Source organism: Panthera uncia, chromosome A2 (genome assembly GCF_023721935.1).
Source record: "Panthera uncia isolate 11264 chromosome A2, Puncia_PCG_1.0, whole genome shotgun sequence".
Taxonomy (NCBI): domain Eukaryota; kingdom Metazoa; phylum Chordata; class Mammalia; order Carnivora; family Felidae; genus Panthera; species Panthera uncia.
Genome location: NC_064816.1, coordinates 140,411,958 through 140,427,864, shown reverse-complemented (window position 1 = coordinate 140,427,864; position 15,907 = coordinate 140,411,958). Strand labels below are relative to the sequence as shown.

Below are 15,907 nucleotides of genomic sequence, written 5' to 3'. Positions count from 1 at the left end.
ATGATGTCCAGCCCTTTGGAATGGGATCACCACTCACCGTGTAGGGGTGTTGTCAGGGGTTTCCTAGAAGGTTCTACAAAGCCCAGCAGGAGGTGAAACTGCACCGTGAGAGCAGATAACCTGCAGCCTGCCGCCCCTTCAGCACAGCGAATGCTGCTTTTAAAACCAGAGATTCCAGAGAGTCTACAAAAGCACCCCCTCTATGACAAGGATCCGTTCCCCACTCTGTAACTCTGCGAGGTCCCTCTCCTTTCCACCCCCGCCCCGTTCCGGTGCCCATCTCTGCAGCGCCTCCTCCCGTTTCCTCCTGTCCAGGAGCACAGGCCGCCTCCGCGGATCCCGCAACACACCCCTGGCTGCATCCTGCTCAGACCTCCGGAGGGAGCCCCTCTGCCTGCCTCTCAAGGCCTCCCCGCCAGGCCCGTAGCCCTTTTTCCACCCAACGGCCCCCCCCGCCCCGCCCCCCCCCGGCCGCCCCTCCTCTTCCAGCCAAATTCATCTGTGCCATGACTCCACCACTGAAAAGGCCGAAAAGGTGCCCACGTCACGTGCTCTGTCCAGTCAGTGTTGCCAGTATCCTGTGCATCACGTCGTCACTCTTACTGACCTTCCAAACTACACCTGGTCAGCGAAGGAAGACAAGGCCAGCAGGCACTGAGACTGAGCTGATGGTTCAGGTGGCATAGACGAAGCGTGCAGGGGGGAGGAGGCGGCAGGACAGGGGCTGCTGCCCCAGTGGCCCTGGGCTGGAAGGCAGGCCCTGACCCCCTAGGGCCTGGAGAGCTAGGGAGGAGCCCTGCCGCTTTGAGAACCCAGAGCCTTGGTAGATTCCAGCAGGGGTTGCAGTGAAGGAAATGGGGGAATTGAGGTCAAGGTCCAGTCCTTGATCCCGTCCCGGGCCTGGCCTTGGGCTTTAGGGGAGGGGCGGAAGAGGCAGGAACTGGAGAAGAGGGGCTCTATCCTGGAAGAGGAGGGCAGGGAGAGTGCCAGGTAGGAGGCTAAGCCCAGAAGAGGATGTCTTCTTGCAAATGAACCCAGGATTCTGGTTTTTATCCAGGCCAACAGATCAGACGACTGCCACAGGAAAAATACTTTGTTACTCTCTTTCTTGACTCCATCCGGGTGGAAGCGGCGCTGCTGGTCACGGTTCAGTCACTGACATGCAGCTCTTTGTCCTCACCCCGAAGCTACACGCCCTTGGGTTGACCGGCCACGAGATGGGTGTCCAGATCAAGGCTCGCGTGGCCTTGCTGGAGGGTGTCCCTCCAGAAGATCAAGTCGTGCTTCCAGCAGGCACGCTGCTAGAGGATGAGGCTGCCCTAGGTCAGTGTGGGGAGGAGGCTCTGAGCACCCCGGAAGTAGCTGGCCGCATGCGTGCAGGTTCCCTGGAGGCCATGGTTCCCTGGCCCGTGATGGGAAAGAAAGAAGCGGAGCCCCAACGCGGCCGAACAGGGGACAGAGAAGACAGGCCGAGCCAAGCGGCGGATGCAGTAAACCGGCACTTTGTCAGTGTTGTGCCCAACTTTGGCAAGACGGGTCCCAAAGCCAACTCTTAAATCCATCGTAAGCCTGCCTTTCCCCTGCAAAGCCGCTTAGTCCAGGAAAACAAAAAACAGAAAACAAGAAACAAAACTCTTGTCGCTCACAGTTCCCAAGAGGAGGGGCACACCGCTGCTCGAGCCTCACTGGGAGCCACCAGCGTCAGGAATGAGGAGACAGCATGGGCCGGAGCCTTTATTGTGGCTTTTGCTGGAAGGATCGGACAAGGCAGGGTGTGTAGGCAAGCAAGGCAGGATGGGCTGGTTGGGGTAATTTCGGGGGCCTCTGGCTCCAGGGGCAGCCCCTAGTTGTCTGCTATCTGGCCCTGGGGCGATTTAGGGTAGGATAGTGTCCTGACAGTAGGAACCTGATAAAAGGAGGCAAATGTGGGGGAGAGGGGCGGATTGGTTGGTTTGCGTATCAAAGGTAGGCTCACAGGCGAGTTGTCTGCTATTTCTAGAAAGTAACCATGGGAGGGGCTGTCCCTCTCCGGGCCTGCAAGGCCCCAGAGATGCCAAAACATCACAAAATACAGAAAATAGAAAGCAGAATGTCAGAATGTGCCAGAGCATCAGTGAGCCTTTGAGATGGCGTATGTAACCTTGCTATGAACCCCACCCAGTGAGCTTGGGCACAAAAGAGCGATGTGAAAGCAGGAGGCTCCCAGGTGCCGGCAACAGCCCCCCTGGATGGTCCGCTGGCGGAATGGACCCTTCCACTCTCACTCACATGGGGTGGACTCAAGCTCTGGCTTTGGAGTCAGATCTAGTTGAGTACCGCCGTGTGACCAGGGGTAAGTTACTTCACCCTTCTGAGCCCAAGAGGATCGCTGGGAGAATTAAAGAAATGTGAGGACAGAAGCTTCTCTACTAGATCAGGCTCCTCGCTCTGAGTTGCACGACTCCTGCCTCAGAGACCTCTCTGTAATTGGCTAAAAAAAAAAAAATGCTGATTTCCTGGCTCCGCCCAGACCTTCATGTGAGCAGTGCCTGGGCCACACTCAGTAAATTGAGTAAAGAGAGCAAGACCAAGAGAAATGGGGGGTGTTGGGGAGACGGTTTAACAGGGAGACACTGGGGCAGTGCTGAATCACTCCAGGGAGGTGGAAGCCAAGGCCACTAACGCCATTAACGGGGGAAGCTGGCCAGGCTGGGTGGGCTGTCACCACTAGCGGCTGGCAGCAGGCAACCAGGGCCCTGGGACACAAATACCAGCCCCAGAGTGTGAGGAGCTCTTTCTGGTGCCACACCCAGGGCTGGCACCCCTCGGCCGGGTCCACAGACCTGCCGCAGCCCCGGGACTGGAGTGGGAGGTGTGCAACTTCCCACGACAGCATCTTCAGTCAGCTCTCTGAGGCCCAGAAGGAGAAATGAATTCACATCCTCAGAGGAAAGCAGAAGTGTCCTATCCTTTTCAAATTCCTAGTAGTACCTGTACATTCCAAGCTGTGGAGAACGGACTCTTTGCTTATTTATTTTAAAATGGCCTTTTTTTTTTTTTTTTTTTTTAAAGCAAGTCCATTTTTTCCTGGTCATCTCTGATCTGCAAATTCCGTGAAGGCTAAAAATCGAGAGTGCTTCTCTTGGAACATTCCTCAACCCTGCCCACTCCCAACACCACCACATCTTTGTACGACTTCTGATGGAGCAACGCTTTGCTGAGGTGATTTTTTCTCCCCCCGAGGTGATTTCACCGAACTCTGCAGGCTACCCCCGGCTATCCCCATCTTCCGGCCGGCGCTGGGGCTATGAGTCCAGACCTCGGATTCTAGGGCATCCCTGTTTTCTGAAATGCCTGACTCCTCTTACCCAGGCTTTCTTGAAGCAAGTGAGGTGAAATTAAGCCCTCCCACACTCCTTTAAAAATGTATACTCTAAGTTCCAGTTGTCGTAGTAACATCTTCACGCTGCCCTGCTGCCTCTTCTATATTTTGGTGCTGATGGACCATCAGTTACCATGAGAACGGGAGTGCCTCTGAACAGTGAATCTTGTGGAGCTTAGCTTTGTGTCTTGTGAAAAACAAAGCCCACGTCCACACGGACCGCCTTGACGGAGCCCCGACAGTTTAACCACAGAATGGGACCTGGGGACCACTAAGAGTTTCACTTGGCCTTCTGAATTTTATTTTGAAAACAAGATGTAGTTTTTGAAAAGATTCAGTTGCTCTCTTGTCACTCTGAAGTGGGTAGATTAGTTTTAAAAGCACATGACTTCCTTCAGACTTGAAGACAGGTCTGTTCGCTCCCGCCACGAAGCTGTAATCATTTCCCGAGCCATGCTTCGCTCCACTTCCCCAGCCGGACCCGCTAGTGACGGGGCAATGCCAACTGACCAGGGGTTCCCTGCTGTTTCGGAGCCACGGTCGATGCATTTATTCCCTTTCAAAGCTGAGTGTTTGAAAAACGTAAGCTCTCTGAGTTCAAGGACATAACACATGCTTCTTCAGAACTCTCTGCACAGTCCCTTTTTTTTTTTTTAATTTTAATGTTTATTTTTGAGAGAGAGAGAGAGAGAGAGAGACAGAGCACAAGCAGGGGAGGGGCAGAGAGGGGGACACAGAATCGGAAGCAGGCTCCAGGCTCCGAGCTGTCAGCACAGAGCCCGATGCGGGGCTTGAACCCACGAACCGCGAGATGATGACCTGAGCCGAAGTCGGACGCTTAACTGACTGAGCCACCCAGGCGCCCCTGCACAGTCCTTTTTGTTAATTGATTTGACTTTAAGCTTTCCGTTCTGATGTACAGAATGAAGTGCTGGCTGAGAATTTAAAATAGTTAATTTCAGAAGATGTGTGTGTGGGAACAAACTTGAAGGCAGGAAGAAACCAGTCCCGCGGTCTGAATAGCAGGCTGCATCAAAAACACATCCCTTAATAAGTCCTATTGCCGTAACTACGTAACGTGTATTGTGTGTTTCCCAGGTTCTGGGCACTGGGCTGAACATGTGACGTGTCGTATCTCATTTCTATCTTCGCAATAGCCTGGGAAATAAGTTCTGTTTTTAAGCTTTCGTTTTACAAATGAGGAAACTCGACCCAGAGTCACACACCTAACTGCCCGGTGGAGCTGGGATTTGATTACAGACATCTTGCTCCACATCCCATGCACTTGACCTCCAAGCTAAGTAAACCTACAGTTTACGATGACATCCTAAATCCAGGGCCAACTGGATGGGTTTTGTACATCTGTGCAAACGTGAGCAGCAGATGACAGCGTGAAGACCGTGCTTTAACTGGTCATTCCCTGAATTCTGCCCTCCATTACTACTCCACCGTGCCTTCTCCAGCAGAAGCAAACCAGGCTCAAGTGCAAGTGTGAGAATCAAATCATTACAGTGGCCCTGCAAGTCAATTCCTGGTCCTCTGGAAAATAATGTGCCCCATTTTTGACCCAGTAATCCCACTCATGGGAATTTACTGCAAGGAAATTATTCAAAACAAAAGGCATTGTTTTGAATTATCTATATACAAAGAGGCATTCATCCAGCATTATATATAACAGCAAAAAATGGAAGCAATATAAACATCCCACTATAATGGATCTTCAGGTAAATTACAGTACGTCAACTGAATAGAATACCACACAGCTATTAACAGCTATGAAGACGATGAAACCACACATTAAAAAGATTATAATTCTGCAAACATCCAGTTCAACATCTAAAAATTGCCCTTCGCTAAGACTATGACAGTGCTTAAAAAAAAAAAGTTTATAAGATGGCCAACAGACACATGAAAAGATGCTCAACATCACTAATCACCGGGGAAATGCAAGTCAAAAATATAATGAGATATCACCTCACACCAGTTAGAATGGCTAAAATAAGAATGACAAGCAAGAACAAGTGTTGGTGACGATGTGGAGAAAAAGGAACCCTCATGCACTGGTGGTGGGAGTGTAAATTGGTACAACCACTGTGGAAAACAGTATGGAAGTTCACCAAAAAATTAAAAATAGAAATCTCATATGATTTGGGGGGGGGCCCGAGTGGCTCAGTCAGTTGAGCCTCTGACTATTGATTTCAATTCAGGTCATGATCCCAGGGTCATGGGATTGAGCTCTGCTGAGCATGGATCCTGCTGAAGATCCTCTCTTTCCCTCTGTCCCTCTTCCCACATTGTGTGCATGCTCGAAAGAAAGAAAGAAAGAAAGAGAAAGAAAGAAAGAAGAAAGAAAAGAAAAAGAGAAAGAAAGAAATCCTATAAGATCTATAACTTCACTGTGGCTTTTTACCCAAAGAAAATGAAAATACTAATTTGAAAAGATACACGTACCCCTATGTTTACTGCAGCATTATTTACAATAGCCAAAGTATGGAAGCAATCTAGGTGTCAATCAATAGATGAATGGATAAGGAAACACACACACACACACACACACACACACACTAGAATATTATACAAGCATAAAAAAGGATGAAATTGTGACATCTGAGACAACATGGATGGACCTAGAAGGTATTATGCTGTTACGTGAAATAAGTCAGATTGAGAAAGACAAATACCATGATTCCACTCATAAGTGGAATAAAAAAAACTAAATGAATAAACAAATGAAAAGCAGAATTGGTCCTATAAATTCAGAAGACAAACTGATGGTTGCTAGATGTAAGGGGTGAGAGGGCTGAGCAAAATGGGTGAAGAGGAAAGGGAGATACAAGCCTCCAGTGATGGAACGAGTAAGTCATGGGGAAAAAAGGCACAGTACAAGGAATACAGTCAATGGTACTGTAATAGTGATGTAATGAGACAGATGGTAGCTACCCTCGTGGTGAACACAGTATAATGTATAAACCTGTCAAATCAGTAAGTTGTACACCTGAAACTAATGCAGCACTGTGTATCAACTAAAATTTTAAAAAATTATAATATTAAGTAAAAAAAACCAAATAAAGTGTATTTGTGTTATTACAAGAGTAACTATATAATGATACATTGACTGCGTTTGCAAAGAACCTGGAAAGACTGGAAAAAATATCCAAAATGAACAAGGGTCAAGTCTGATTCATCTTGATGTTGCCAACACCCAGATAGTGCCTAACACATAGGAGGTACTCAGTCAAGATTTTTGGATAAATTCTAAAATATGAAAAATAAAGTCACCTGGTATATTAGTATGGAAGAATCCAGATTTTTCCTTAATAATTAACTTAATGCTATTATAATAATGTTAATAACAATTTTTTAAAGGTGGGGTCCTAAATGTGTCTTCTGGATCTAGAGGTTGATCAGTGTATTAGTCTGCTTGGGCTGTTGTAACAAAATGAATGGCTTAAACAACAGCAATTTATTTCTCCTCGTTCTGAAGGCTGGGAAGCCCATGGTCAAGGTGCCAGCAAGATAGGTTTCATTCTGAAGCCAAAAGGCTTGGCTTTGTCTCCTTCTTGCCATGTGCTCACGTGATGTCATCTTTGTGCATGTGCAGGGAGAAAGTGAGCTCTCTGATATCCCGTCTTATAAGGACACCAATCCCCTCTGACAAGGGCCTTACTTTCATGACCTCATCTAACCTTAATTACCTCCCAAAGGCCCCATCTGCAAATCTCATCACACTGGGAGTTAGGGCTTCAACATATGAATTCAGATGGGGAGGGGGATGACATCAAAATTCTGTCCATAACAAGCAGTTCTTGCCCATAAGCCTCCTGTACGTGATAGCAGTTGAAGACCATTCTGGGCTGGGCTGACCCCAGCAGTAGTGTTGGGGCTGGATAAGGCATTTTGATGTTCCTTGACCATCCTGGAGCCCACAAAGGGATGCGGTCAATATATAGGCTCTAGGAAGACAGTGGGAGACCCCAGTAGTGCCAATGAATGGAGGGATCTGGATAAGGAGCAAAGATCTGGGGCAATGGGTAGGACACGGGCCTTGGTAAGCTCTGACTGGGCATGGTGGTAAGTCAGACTGGTCATGGAGGGAAAGAGCAGTCAATAGGCTGCTTCATTTTGGCCAGAGATTGAAACTAGAAAAGGATTTTAAATTGATCCATCAATCACAGCAAAGCTGGGTAAAGGGATTCTTCATGCCAACACTGCTCTCATAGTAACTCCTTCCTCGTATATCCTGTGCAGCCCTCCTTTCACTGTCTCTCAAGGCTCCTATCCTTGGTAGGTTCTCACAGGGTGACTTCCACAGTGGGGATAGAGCTCAGCAGTCTTATAGAACAGAAGCCCATGGGCTGCACACAGCTGGGGGCAGACTTCCAAAGAAGTCCAGGCTGAAGGACACCTGGAGACAGAGAATGAGCCAAATGGCACTGGGTGATTCAACTCCCATTGCCAATGGGTAGACCCAGATGGGTGGACATTGTTGTTTTATAGCTCTCCCAGTGACCTATCTGTGTAAAATAGGACTACGGTCAGTATGATGGTGACTGGTGCCCCAGAAGCCAGAGTCTGAGGGTCACCCAGTGGCCAGGGTCCTGAAACTGATGAGCCTGCAGGCCTGAGTCTGCCCAGCCTCCAGATTCCTGCATGCTGTCCTTGTGCTGACCCCGCCATGAGCCTGACCTTTCACTCATGGCTTCTCTGTCTCATTTATCATTAAGCATTTTACATCCTCAAACAGGAGAGAAAACACAAGGCTGATATAACTGGGGAAGGCTGTTCACAGAGTAGCAGATCCAAGGTGCAAATTAGGAGGTAGGAAGTGCAGACTCTGAACCAGGGAATGTCAAGCAAGGCCAGGGATGAAGTGTTTTCTGTGGGAAGTAGGTGAAGGCAGGTGGAGGGTCAAGGGATGGGTGGTCCAGTGGGTGGTGGCAAGTATGTGGTTTGGGGGCCTTGAGTTGAGTTGTGCAGGAGGCCAGAAAGAGCATCCGGGTTTCTCTGAGTCACAGGGAAAAGATGAACAATAAGGCTGCGTGCAGAGGGAGGGAGCCAGGTAAGGGAGGAGTCCTGGGGGGTGGGGATCACATCTGCTTCCCACCCTCCCACCACTGCTCCATTGCAGACAGAAAGTTTCTTGTGGGAAGTCTGTGCTGCATAAGCTGTCCCTTCCTTCCCACTTCTACAGGAGATCTAGAACAAAGAGCCTTGGTTGGGTTTGTGTTTTGTTTTTTTTTTAAACTTAAATTTTAGTTAATTAATATACAGTGCAATATTGGTTTCATGAGTAGAATTCAGGGATTCGTCACTTACAAACAGTGCTCATCATGACAAGTGTCCTCCCCTTAGTACCCATCACCCATCTAGCCCATCTCCCACCCACCTCCCTCTGTCAACCCATGGTTTGTTCTCTATCACCAAGAGTCTCTTGCGGTTTGTTTCCCCCTTCCATATGTTCACCTGTTTTGTTTCTTAAATTCTACATATGAGTAAAATCATTTGGCTTTCTCTGGTTGACTTATTTTGCTTAGCATCATACAGTCTAGCTCCATCCATATCATTGAAAATGGCAAGATTTCATTCTTTTTGATAACTGAGTAATATTCCATTGTGTGTGTATGTTATATATATATATATGGCCACATATTCTTTATACATTCATCAGTCAATGGACATTTGGGCTCTCTCTATAGTTTGCCTACTGTTGATAATGCTGCTATAAACATTGGGGTGTATGTACCCTTCAAATCTGTATTTTTGTGTCCTTTGGGTAAATACGCAAGAGCTGGATTGTAGGGTAGTTCTATTTTTAGTTTCTTGAGGAACCTCCATACTGGTCTCCAGAGTGGCTGCACCAGTTTGCATTCCCCCCAACAGTGCAAGAGGGTTCCCCTTTCTCTACATCCTTGCCAAGACCTGTTGTTTCTTGTGTTGTTAATTTTAGCCATTCTGACAGGTGTGAGGTGGTATCTCATCATGGTTTTGATTTGTATTTCCCTGATGATGAGCGATGTTGAGCATCTTTTTATATGTCTGTTAGCCATCTGGATGTCTTCTTTGAAAAAGTGTCTATTCATGTCTTCTGCCCATTTCTTAAGTGGGTTGTTTTTTGGGTGTTGAGTTGATAAGTTCTTTACAGATTTTGGATGGTAAACTTTTATCAGATATGTCATTTGCGAATACCTTCTCCCATTCCGTAGTTGCCTTTAGCTTTGATTGTTTCCTTCACTGTGCAGAAGCTTTTTATCTTGATGAAGTCCTAACAGTTCATGTTTGCTTTCGTTTCCTTTGCCTTCGCAGATGTATCTAGTAAGAAGTTGCTTCAGCCAAGGTCAAAGAGGTTACCGCCTGTGTTCTCCTCTAGGATTTTGATGGTTTCCTGTCTAACATTTAGGTCTTTCATACATTTTGAACTTATTTTTGTGTATGGTGTGAGAAAGCAGTCCAGTTTTCCCAATACCATTTGTCGAAGAGACAAGCTTTTCTCCATTGGATATTCTTTCCTGCTTTGTCAAAGATTAGTTGACTATATAGTTGTGGTATGTTTTCTAATTGTGGTAAAATATATGCAACAAAAAATTTATCACTTTAACCATTTCTAAGTATCCGGTTTAGTGGCATTAGGTGCATTCACAATGTACAACCTTCATCACTGTTCAAGAGAACATTTAAGAGAACTCATATAAGTGAACCATACGGTATTTGTCCTTTTGTATCTGGCTTAGTTCACTTAGTATAAGGTTTTCAGGGTTCATCCATGTCGTAGCATGTACCAGAATTTCCTTCTTTTTTCAGGCTGAATAATATTCCATCATCTGTATAGACCGCATTTTGTTTATCCATTCACCTGCTGATGGACACCTGGGTTATTTCCACCTTTTGGCTGTTGTGAATAATGCTGCTATGAACATTGGTGTAGAAGTATTTGTTTGGCTCCCTGCTTTCAATTCTTTTGGGCATATACCATTAGTGGGATTGCTGGATCATACGGTAACTCTATGAGGAACTTTCTGAGGAACCACCAAACTATTTTCCACAACGGCCACACCAAGCCTTGAACTATTTAAATGAAGAATGAATCTATTCCAAAAGTCTCAGGTCAGTGTGGACCGGAAAGATGGTCTAAAGTCCAGAGTTCGGGAGGCCAGAGCCTTGCTGGGATGTGAAATATGGATGCCCCATCCTAGCTACAGAAGAAATGACACACTGGAGGCATCCAGAATAGGGTGACCAAGATGAGTTATGTTAAGTAAAAAGTGGTAGAAGGGACTGGAGTGTTCGGCCTGGAGCAGAACAGGTGTCCTCTCCACAAAGAACTGTCTCTAGGAGTGTGTAAGGCTGTCAGGTAGCAGAGCGGATGGACCTTTCTGCAGCCATAGAGGTAGGAGGGGAGAGCCAGGTGAAATCCACCAGCGGACCACCTCTGGCTGAATGCTGCTTCGAGAGCAGCAGTGCCAGCCCCCCAACGCCCCTCTCCCAGGGCAGTGGCAGCAGGCTGTAGTCAGGGTTCCGGTGATGGGTCATTGCTAAGGCTCCATGACTTGGGGAGGCCACTGAAGAAGACAGCACAGAGCAGGAACTCAGGCTTCATGGTATTCTTTCATTGTTGATCTGTCTTAACAAATGGGAAGGTTGAACTCAGGGGATTTCTTTTCTTTCTTTCTTTTTTTTTTTTTTTTTGCAATTGACAAAATCTTAGGTTTTTCTTTTTACATAGGAAATCAGGAAGCATGCAGTCTCAATACAAATAATGTAATTGCTGGATTATGAGTTTCATTTTGATAAATTTAAACATCGATCAAAATAAAATATTTAAGAACAGTCATCTTATTTGAATAGTCTCTCAAGAAGTTGGAGAAGAAAATGTGATCGGAGATAAGAAGAGTTTTGAAGCTTAAAACTCTGTTTTGCTCAGGTATCCTAACACCTGTGAACCCCTCTATGGGTGGCGCAATAAACAGAACACAAGAGCACAGATGCAGCATCTTGAGGATGCATTCCTTCTTGAATCGGACTCTCTGTACCACTTGTTTCTCAGCCTTAATTATTGTGTTTCCTTTTTGTTTTCTAGGTCTTTTTTATTACAAAGGTAATGCGTGCTTCAGATGGTCATTAGTGCTGCTCAGCAGATATTCCTGGTCCCCCCGGGGGGGGGGGGCGGGGGCATGTGTGGCATCGCATTTCCCCACTCCCTTAAAGTTAGGTGTGGCCATGTGACTTGTTTTGGCCAATAAAATGAGAGAAGTGATCTGTCACTTCCAGGTGGGAACTTTAAGAATCCATGTGCAATTTATACTGCTTTCTTTCCTTCTCTCTGCCTGGCAACCTGCAGTACTCCAAGTGGTGGCTGCTCTGTAAGCCTGGGTCCCTGAGTGAGGATGACCAGGGGCAGGACCCCAGCCCATGCTCAGTGGACATGGATCCCGAAGGAGAAATAAGCCTTTGGGTCAGCGCTCCATGAGCTGAAGCTTTAATAAGAAATAAACCTTTGTTGGGGCACCTGGCTGGCTCAGTTGGAAGAGCCTGTGACTCTTGATCTCAAGGTCATGAGTTTGAGCCCCACATTGGGTGTAAGAGATTACTTAAATAAATAAATAAATAAATAAATCTTTAGGGGTGCCTGGGTGGCTCAGCTCAGGTCATGATCTCACAGTTTGTGAGTTTGAGCCCCACGTCAGGCTGTGCACTGACAGTGCAGAGCCTGCTTGGGATTCTCAATCTTTCTCTCTGTTCCTTCCCATTTGTGGTCTCTCTCTCAAAATAAATAAATAAACTTTAAAAAATTAAAAAAAAAATAAACCTTTGTTGGGATGCCTGGCTGGCTCAGTCAGAAGAGTGTGTGACTCTTGATCTCAGGGTTGTGAGTTTGAGCCCCATGTTAGGTGTAAGAGCTTGCTTAAGTAAATAAATCTTTAAAAAAATTCAAAATGGAAACAAACCTTTGTTGTCTTAAGCCACAGAGATTTTGGGGTTGCTACTATAGCGTAAATAGCTTGTTAGAAAAATCCTTCGACAAATATTTATATGCCAGGGTGCTGGCAATGTGACAGGGCACAAGAAAGTCATCAACAAGGCGACAAACCCTGCTCTCACAGAGCTACATTCCAGCAGGGAAGATAACCATTAAACAATTAGCCACTTAATTGCAAAAGTATGGAAGATACAGAGCACTGGAGAGTGCATACAGCACATGACCTGCTTTGGCCCAGGGTCAGGGAGACTTCTCTTGGAAGATAGGAAGCTGGGGTCTAAAGGATGGCCGGGAGCTAGCCAGGGGACAGGGAGAATAGTGTCCCACACAGGGGGAACAATAGGAGCAAAATCTCTGAGGCAGAAGGGAGCTGGAGTGGCTGGAATGCCGAGAACAGGGCGCAGAAGTGCAGGGAGGCGGGAGGCAGGCAGCACCCTGGCCACCCAGCGCTGGTGGACCTCGGTGGGAAGTATGGTCTCAGCCCAAGAGCAGTGGGTCACCATGGGAATATTTGAGGCAGAAGAGTAACATGATCATATCGTATTTTTAGAGGGCAACAGCCAACACGGGATTTGTATGTGGTACAGAACGTCAAGTGAGGAGAAAATCAATCCGGAATTGGCTTTGACCAGCAAGACAAAACATGATGCAGCCCCCAAAGCCACCAGCAGGTGGCTCTGCCTGCACGTCTGCCCAGCCACCAGGAATACCTGGCCACCAGTGTGACCCAGCTTCAAGCAGGGGCATCTCTGGGCTCTCACAGGAACTCAGGGACACGCGCTGCGTCTTCCTACCACCAGGGGGATATAAGAACGCATGGCTCCAGCCTGCGGGGCAGGGGGCAGACCCGGATTCTGACAGGAGGAGGACTGGGTTTGTGCACCAGCTGAAGCCCCCTTGTTCCTCCCTTCCACTTTCATGCTCATCCCCTATTATACAGAGGAGACTGACACAGGAAAACCCTTCATCCAACAGATCACGGTCCCTGTTCCCATTCTCTCACCCTCCCTGACATCTTTGCAGCATGTAGTCCCACAGACCACCCCCTTTTCTTCCAGGTTTCCTCACCTTTCTCCTCACCTTTCTCCTCACCTTTCTCCTCACCTTTCTCCTCACCTTTCTCCTCCCCCTCCCCCTCCCCCTCCTCTATCTGTGCCAGTCCCAGTGTGCCTGGGTGGCTCAGTGGGTTGAGTGTCCGAATTTGGCTCCGGTCATAATCTCATAGTTTGTGAGTTCAAGCCACGCACTGGGCTTACTACTGTGAGCGCAGAGCCTGCTTTGATCCTCTGTTCCCTTCTCTCTCTGCCCCTCCCCAGCTTGTGTGCTCTCTCTCAAAAATAAATAAAACATTAAAAAAAATGTAATTCTATCTGTGACAGTCTCTCTTCTTCCTTCTGCCTCTATGAAAGGAGACTATCCCCAAGGCTCCTAACTCTGCGCTACTTTCTTATTTCCACAACTGACCAGCCCTTGATTTCAACCATGAGCTTCCACTGGATACATCTAAACCTACACTCCTGGCCAACATTTCTCTTCTGAGCCCTAGTTCCAAATTCCCCAGTGCCTGCAGGACCTCTCCCTGGATTTTCCAAGGCCACCTCATGTCTCCCAGGGAGAAGGTCTGATTCACCAAGCTCATGGCTTACAGGCCGGTGCCCAAACCTGGTGCAGTCGCCGAGGGTGAGGAGGGTGGGGGAGTGGAAAGGAGAGAAGTGGGCACAGCCAAGGTGGGGCGGCATGGGGAGAACCTGGTGGGCAGGGAGGAGAGAAGCACAAAAGATGGAAAAGCACAGTCAGAGCCAGGAGAGACGGCATCAAAGAAGCCAAGAGAGGGAGTCTCAAGAAGAGGGGAATGGATGCAAGCACGGCGTTGGCTTCAGCAATTACCATATTCTATCCGTTCTAAGACATTTTTTTTCACATTTGGGCATAAATGTGTCCAATGTGTCATAAAGCTGATGGTATTTCATTGTTAATTGGTGACGGGCTTCCCCCCTTCCTTAGTGGTACATAAAATGATGGTATGGTTTGCAATCCATGGAATTTGAGCATTGATGGAACAACGGCACTTATCAAGCAATTTTACAGGAGTAATGGAGGCAGAAGTCTCAGTGTAGTAGGTTGAAAAGAGAGGACATCCCAAAAAAACAACTGGGTCTGGACTTTTCAAAAATGTCAACGTCATAAAAGACCAAAAAAAAAAAAAAAAAAGTGGGGAACTTTTTCAGATTAACAGAGACTACAGAGACACAACAACTACATTACCATGACAGAGATATTGCTGACCAAAAATCCATAAAGAATATTAGTGGGATAGTTAGAAAAAAAATGAATATAGGCTATAAAAGAATGTTGTATTGATGTAAGTTTCTTGACCATGATAATCTCATTGTGGTTATATACTGGAACATCCTTGTCCAAGGAGCTGAAGTACTTAGGAGGAAGAGTAATGATGTATGCAACTTACTTTGAAATGTTTCAGTGGACTTCAAGCTGTATTATAAAGCTGTAATCATCAAGACAGTATGGCTCTGGCACAAAAACAGACACTCAGATCAATGGAACAGAATAGAGAACCCAGAACCCAGAAATGGACCCACAAACATATGGCCAATTCATCTTTGACAAAGCAGGAAAGAATATCCAATGGAATAAAGATGGTTTTTCAGCAAGTGGTGCTGGGAAAACTGGACAGAGAGAAAAATGAACCTGGACCACTTTCTCACACCATACACAAAAATAAACTCAAAGTGGATGAAAGACCTAAACGTAAGACAGGAAGCCATCAAAATCCTGGAGGAGAAAGCAGGCGAAAACCTCTTTGATCTCGGCTGCAGCAACTTCTTACTCAACACGTCTCCGGAAGCAAGGGAAACAAAAGCGAAAATGAACTATTGGGACCTCATCAAAATAAAAAGCTTCTGCACAGCGAAGGAAACAATCAGCAAAACTAAAAGGCAACAGACAGAATGGGAGAAGATATTTGCAAATGACATATCAGATAAAGGATTAGTATCCAAAATCTATAAAGAACTTATCAAACTCAACACCCAAAAAACAAATAATCCAGTGAAGAAATGGGCAAAAGACATGAATAGACACTTCTCCAAAGAAGACATCTGGATGGCCAACCGGCACATGAAAAAATGCTCAACATCACTCATCATCAGGGAAATATAAATCAAAACCACAATAAGATACCACCTCACACCTGTCAGAATGGCTAACATGAACAACTCAGGCAACGACAGATATTGGCGAGGATGCAGAGAAAGAGGATCTCTTTTGCACTGCTGGTGGGAATGCAAACTGGTGCAGCTACTCTAGAAAACACTATGGAGGCTCCTCAAAAAATTAAAAATAGTTCTACCCTACGACCTAGCAATTGCACTACTAGGTATTTATCCAAGGGATACAGGGATGCTGTTTCAAAGGGGCACATGCACCCCCATGTTTATAGCAGCACTATCAACAGTAGCCGAAGTATGGAAAGAGCCCAAATGTCCATCGATGGATGAATGGATAAAGAAGATGTGGTATATATATAATGGAGTATTACTCGGCAATCAAAA

The 15,907-nt window shown here is 46.6% G+C and overlaps 1 pseudogene; it reads left to right on the top strand.

Moving 5' to 3' along the window:
* Positions 1-1,091: 1,091 nt before the first annotated feature.
* Positions 1,092-1,621, top strand: LOC125930144 (ubiquitin-like protein FUBI; annotated as a pseudogene).
* Positions 1,622-15,907: the final 14,286 nt, after the last annotated feature.